At 35.5% G+C, this 6,000-nt stretch overlaps 1 long non-coding RNA gene across 1 annotated transcript in view; it reads right to left on the bottom strand.

Moving 5' to 3' along the window:
- Positions 1-831: 831 nt before the first annotated feature.
- Positions 832-6,000, bottom strand: part of LOC123001559 (uncharacterized) — a 47,144-nt gene continuing 41,975 nt past the window's right edge. Inside the window, exon 3 of the long non-coding RNA XR_006410570.3 lies at positions 832-990. This is a non-coding gene — a long non-coding RNA (uncharacterized LOC123001559). The remainder of the gene's footprint in view (positions 991-6,000) is intronic.

Here is a 6,000-nt window from a genome sequence, read left to right as displayed (position 1 = left end):
AAAGACTTACACCATCCAACTTCAAGACTTATTATAAACTACAGTGAAAAAGGCAGTATGGTATTGATGAACAAATAGACACATAGAGTAATAGAACGGAATAGAGAGCCTATAAATAGACCTACATAAATATAGTCAATTGGTCTTTGACAAAGAAAAAGGACAATTCAAAGGAGAAAAGATAGTCTTCTCAATAAATGGCAGAACAATTGGAAGTCCATGTACAAAATTTAAGTCAAAATGACCTAAGTGTGAAAACCAAAATTCTAAAATGTGTGGGAGAAAATCTTTGTGACTTTGAATTTGATGGGAAGTTTTTAGATACAAAAAACGTATACTGAAAGTATAATCTATGAGAGAAAAAAATAAATTAAACTGTATTAAAATTAAAAATGACAGCTCTCTGAAAAATGCCGTGAAGAGACTATAAGCAAGCCACAGACTGGGAGAAAATATTTGCAAAACTTACATATGTTAAAGGAATTTTATCCAAAATACATAAAGAACTTTTAAATATCAAGAATAGGAAAACAGTGTTATTAAAAATCACTGAAAGATGTGAATAGACACCTCATCAAAAAAGATATAAAGATGGCAAAATGTATGAACATATTTCTGTCTTATTTGAATGCTCACCAAAAAGTGATCTCAGCAGAGGAGGATTTTAATAATCAAGTGCATAGGATGGCCTGTTCTGTGAATACCAGTCAGCATCTTTCTTAGGCACCCCTGTGATTACCTAGTGGGCTCATGAATGAAGTGGCTGTGGAATCAGAGGTAGAGGTGATGCATGGAGTCTGCAGTATGGACCCCTACTAATCAAAGACTGACCTGGCTGTGACTTTTTGCTGAGTGCTTAATCTGCCAGCAGCAGAGACCAACACCGAATCCTTGATACGGCACCTTCCCTGGGGTGATGAGCCAGCGACCTGATGGCAGGTTGATTGCACTGGATAGTCTCTATCATGGAAAGGGCAACATTTTTTCACCCTGGAACAGACACATAGCCCTGGTTATGGATTTGACTTTTCAGCACACAGTGCTTCAGCCAAAATTACCATCCATGATTTACAGAATGCCCTATCCATTGTCGCGATACTCCACACTGTATTGCTTTTATCTAGGAACTCACTTCACAGCAAAAGAAATGAGACAATAGATCCATGCTCATGCAATCACTGGTCTTACCATATTTCCCATCATCCTGAAGCAGCTAGTATGATAGAATAGTGCAATGGACTTTTGAAAATTCCATTACAATGCCAGCTAGGTAACAGTACCTTGCAGGGCTGGGAAATGTTCTTCAGAAGGCTGTATGTGTTCTGAATCAGCATCTAATACGTGGTACTATTTTTCCCATAGCCAGAATTCATGGGTCTAAGAATCAAAAGGTGGAAATGGAAGTGGCAGTATTCATTATTACCCCTGGTAACCCACAAGCAAAATTTTTGTTTCCTGTTCCCATGACCTTATGCTCTGTTGGCCTAGGGGTTTTAGTTCCAAAGGGAGGAATACTTCCACCAGGAGACAGAGAAATGACTTCACTGAATTGGAAGTTAAGACTGCCACTTGGCCACTTTGAGTTTCTCATACTTTTGAATCAGCAAAGAAAAAAGGGAGGTATTGTGTTGGCTGGGATGATTGATCCAAACTACAAAGGGGGAACTGGATAACTTACTCCACGATGGAGGTAAGGAAAAGTATGTCTGGAATACAAGAGATCTCCTGTAGTTTGCTTAGTGTTATCACACCCATGGAAAACTATAACCATAATAACCCAATCCAGGCAGAACTGTTAATGGCCCAGACCTTTCAGGAATGAAAGTTTGGGTCACCCCAGGAGGAAAAGAAATATGAGAAGCTGAGGTGCTTACTGAAGGTAATAGGAACACAGAATGGTTAGTGGAGGAAGGTAGTTATAAATACCAGCTACAGCCCCATGACCAGTTAAAGAAATAAGGACTGTACTTGTCATGAATATTTCCTCCTTATTTTATTATTAATACATTTGTATGTATGTATATGTATTCAATATCTTTGGTTTGTTTCCTTTTATTCTCTTATCATGTAACATAATATATGTTGATTTTATGATAGTACTTAAGTATTGTTAATTTTATATCATAGTATTAAAATTATAAGATGTCAAAATACTTTCTTTTTGGGGGGTAGGGGCTAATTTTTGATGGTAGGCAGAATAGATATATCATGGTAGGTGGAATTATGACCTTGTTATTTTCTTTAGGAGTTAAATATGGTTTAAGAAGATGTGTATGAGGGGCGCCTGGGTGGCTCAGTCATTAAGTATCTGCCTTCGGCTCAGGGCGTGATCCCTGCGATCTGGGATCGAGCCCCACATCAGGCTCCCCCACTGGGAGCCTACTTCTTCCTCTCCCACTCCCCCTGCTTGTGTTCCCTCTCTCGCTGGCTGTCTCTATCTCTGTCAAATAAATAAATAAAATCTTTAAAAAAAAAAAAAAAGAAGATGTGCATGAGTGCCAAGTTGATGAGGTGTGGGCTTTTGATGGTTAATTTTCCATGTCATCTTGACTGGGACATGAAGTGCCCAGATTAAAATTATTTCTCAGTGTGTCCCTGATGGTATTTAGCATTTGAATTGGTAGCCTGTGTAAAGCAGATGTTCTTCCCAGTGTAGGCATCCTCTAATTCTCTGAGGGCCTGCGTAGGGCAAAAAGACCAAGGAAGGGGGAATTCATTCTCTCTGCCTGTGGATATCACTCTTTTTCTGCTCTCTACTGAGATTTACACCATTGGCCCTCTTGCTCTAGAAATTATACTACTGGTTTTCCTGGGTCTCAGCTTATAGAGGGCAGATGATGGGACTTCTCAGTCTCCATAGTGTCGTGGGACATTTCCCTACAATAAATCTCTTCTATTATAAAACTGTCTTATTGTTTCTGTTTACCTCTAGAAAACCCTGATGAATACCGTAAACTTTTTCTTAAGAAGTAACCACTGAAAAATTATGGCATAAAGGATATTACTATATGTGTTCTACTCTCAAATAATTCAGAAAAAAATGTACATGAATATATAGAAATGTGTGGGTATGGTCACACACATATGTATGTATTTATAATTATATAATTACATTTATAATTTATATGTATGTATAATTTTATATATTTATACAATTATATTACATATTTATACAATTATATTACATATAATATATATGTGATATACAATAACAATTTATATTATATAATAATAAATTTTATATATGAGTATAAAAATTGAGGAATTGTTGAACCTGGGAATAGTGTAATAAAGTTATATGATAATTATATAATTATAAAAAATATTTTTCTTTAAATAGCACTTGCAACTTTCTGTAAATTTGAAATTATTTCAAATTATATTTTAAAATTTAGTTGAATTTTTTGGGGTTGTTTCCCAATCGGTAAATTAAGGGTCAAGAATTAAAGTTTAGTTTTCTGATTTGGTTCTAATATACTTTTCGTCACACTTGAGTTTCTTTGTGGAATTTTCTATTATAGGAAAGACAGTCTAGGAACAATAAGGGAAATGTTTTTAAAGATGTTGATTTAAGACCAATCTTAAATTATCAACATTTTAATAGAAATGGCAAAGAAGCTCCATTAGGTAGAATAGGATGAAATATAATTATATATGTATTGAAATCAACACAGAGGCAATCCTTTAAGGAGAAACACATTTGGTTAGGTAATAAAATTCACTGTATTGTTAATTCAGCTAGGACTGAACGATTTACTGACTTAAGAGTGTTTATCTTACACCTCATGTGTATCTCATATCTCATATTAGGTCTTAAGTGGTCATGGAAATGAATAGTGATTTGCCCAAATAGTTTCAAGAGCATATATTTTTAAATCTTTTCAGCCAACATTCCATTTCCAGACAACTTGTTAATTTTGCCTAATGTTTAATGCACTAGATTAACAAGATGCATAGTGTTATAGAATGCATGAGTCTTGATCTCTTTGAGCTAAGAAAGCACATTGTTCGCTCTTCTACTCCACTGTAGTTTAGGGTAAGGATAAATAGATGGGACATCAAGGGACCTGACTCCTATTCCTAATACAGCTCCTTCTACCTGTGGGGTCCCTACATGCTCAGCTCCTTCTTTGAGATATTTTGTTAATTTGTAAAATAAGATATTAAGGCTAAAAATCATTTTGAGTGGTCTCTGTTTTTTCTTTCTTCCATCTTTGTAAAATTATGCTTTAAAATTGTGAAAGCAAAATGGAGATCAGATTCTCAGGGCATGATCTATTTGAATAGAATACACTATCTAGGTTCTCTGGAGTGATACCTATTAATGCAAGCCTCTAAGGAAGAGGATGTTGTTGGTATTCTTGGTCTGCTTTCTGTTATGGACTAAGTGTTTGTGTCTCCTTAAAACTAATGTGTTGAAATCCTTACAACAATGTGATGATATTAGGAGGTTATTAGTTCATGAAGGTGAAGTCCTTCATAATAAGAGCTTACATGCCTTCGTAAGCAGAGACACTAGAGTTTGCTTTCTTTCCATCTCTTTATCCACCAAGTGAGGAAACCAGGAAGAGGGTCCTTACTATCACCCAGCCATGCTGGCACCCTGATTTCAGAATTCGCAGCCTCCGGAACTGTGATAAATAAATATCTGTTGTTTAAGCCACTCAGTCCATGGCAATTTGTTACAGCAGCCTCAAATGACTAAGCCACTTTCCTTGTACATTTTGGGATTGTTTTTGTTAGTATAATTTAGTTGATTTTCACAGCCTTTATATGAGTTAGACAAATATATGGTTCTATTTACATTTTAGAAAGCTGAAATAACAAGGAAGATATTCCCACATTTCTCATGATCAGTGCAGCAGACTTAATCCTTATTTTCAACTAAATCAGAATGCAGTGAAATCACCTAATGTGTGTGTGTGCGTGCATGCATGTGTACACACGTTTGCCCCCATGTGTGAAACTAGGGATAGAGAGGAAAGGAAGACTGATAGAAATTCCACTTTTTTAGGGTTTATATTATAACAAAAAGCAACATTCATACAATAAGAACATTACAAGTGCCATGAAGAAAAATAAAATGAAATGCTCTAAAGTAACTGGAGGTCTATTTATTTTGGATAGCAGGGGAAAGTTTCTGTGAGGTGATTTTAAATATTAGACACAAGGATTTAAGGGAGAAGCCATGCAAAGGTCTGGGTGGTCAGGTATGGAAAGCGCAGTATAATGTTCTATGAAGAGGGAACTGCTAAAGTTTAGGTATTAAGACGAGAATGAATAATTTGAATAGGGTTAGGAGTGGTATAAGATACAGCTGAAGAGATAGGAAAAAAACATATAATATACCCTATTCAGGATTATAACCATTACACTATATTTTAGCCTAAGTATGATAAAAAACCTTCTAAGTCTTTTAGGCAACAGAATAAAATTTATTTATTCAACAAATATTTATTGAACATTTACTACATACTATATACTAACAATCAGTCTATAAATTAGGAATATAGTGATGACCAAAGTCAGGTAAAACTTATAAGATCTAATTTATATTTTAAGAGACCCCCGTGTCTGAGTTATGGAAAGTAGATTTTAGGATGTCAGGAATGGAAAAGGGAGATAGTTGGAAAGCTTTTAAAAATACGCTAAGGGTGACTAATATAATAAAATAAAAATTATTAAAAAAATAAATAAAAATAAAAATAAATAAAAATATGCTAAGGGAGGGGTGACTGAGTGGCTCAGTCAGTTAAACGTTTGACTCTTGATTTCTTTTTTTTTTTTTCCTCATTGAGTCAGGGAAATGGAAGTAGTTGAATCTTTAAATCTTTTTTTTTTTTTTAAGAATTTATTTATTTACTCGACAGAGAGAGAGACAGCCAGCTAGAGAGGGAACACAGGCAGGGGGAGTGGGAGAGGAAGAAGCAGGCTCCCAGCGGAGGAGCCTGATGTGGGGATTGATCCCAGGACTCTGGGATCATGCCCTGAGCCAAAGGC

Source organism: Ursus arctos, unplaced genomic scaffold, assembly GCF_023065955.2.
Source record: "Ursus arctos isolate Adak ecotype North America unplaced genomic scaffold, UrsArc2.0 scaffold_9, whole genome shotgun sequence".
Lineage (NCBI taxonomy): Eukaryota > Metazoa > Chordata > Mammalia > Carnivora > Ursidae > Ursus > Ursus arctos.
The sequence above is the reverse complement of the archived record's forward strand: the minus strand, read 5'-3'. Positions and strand labels throughout refer to the sequence as shown.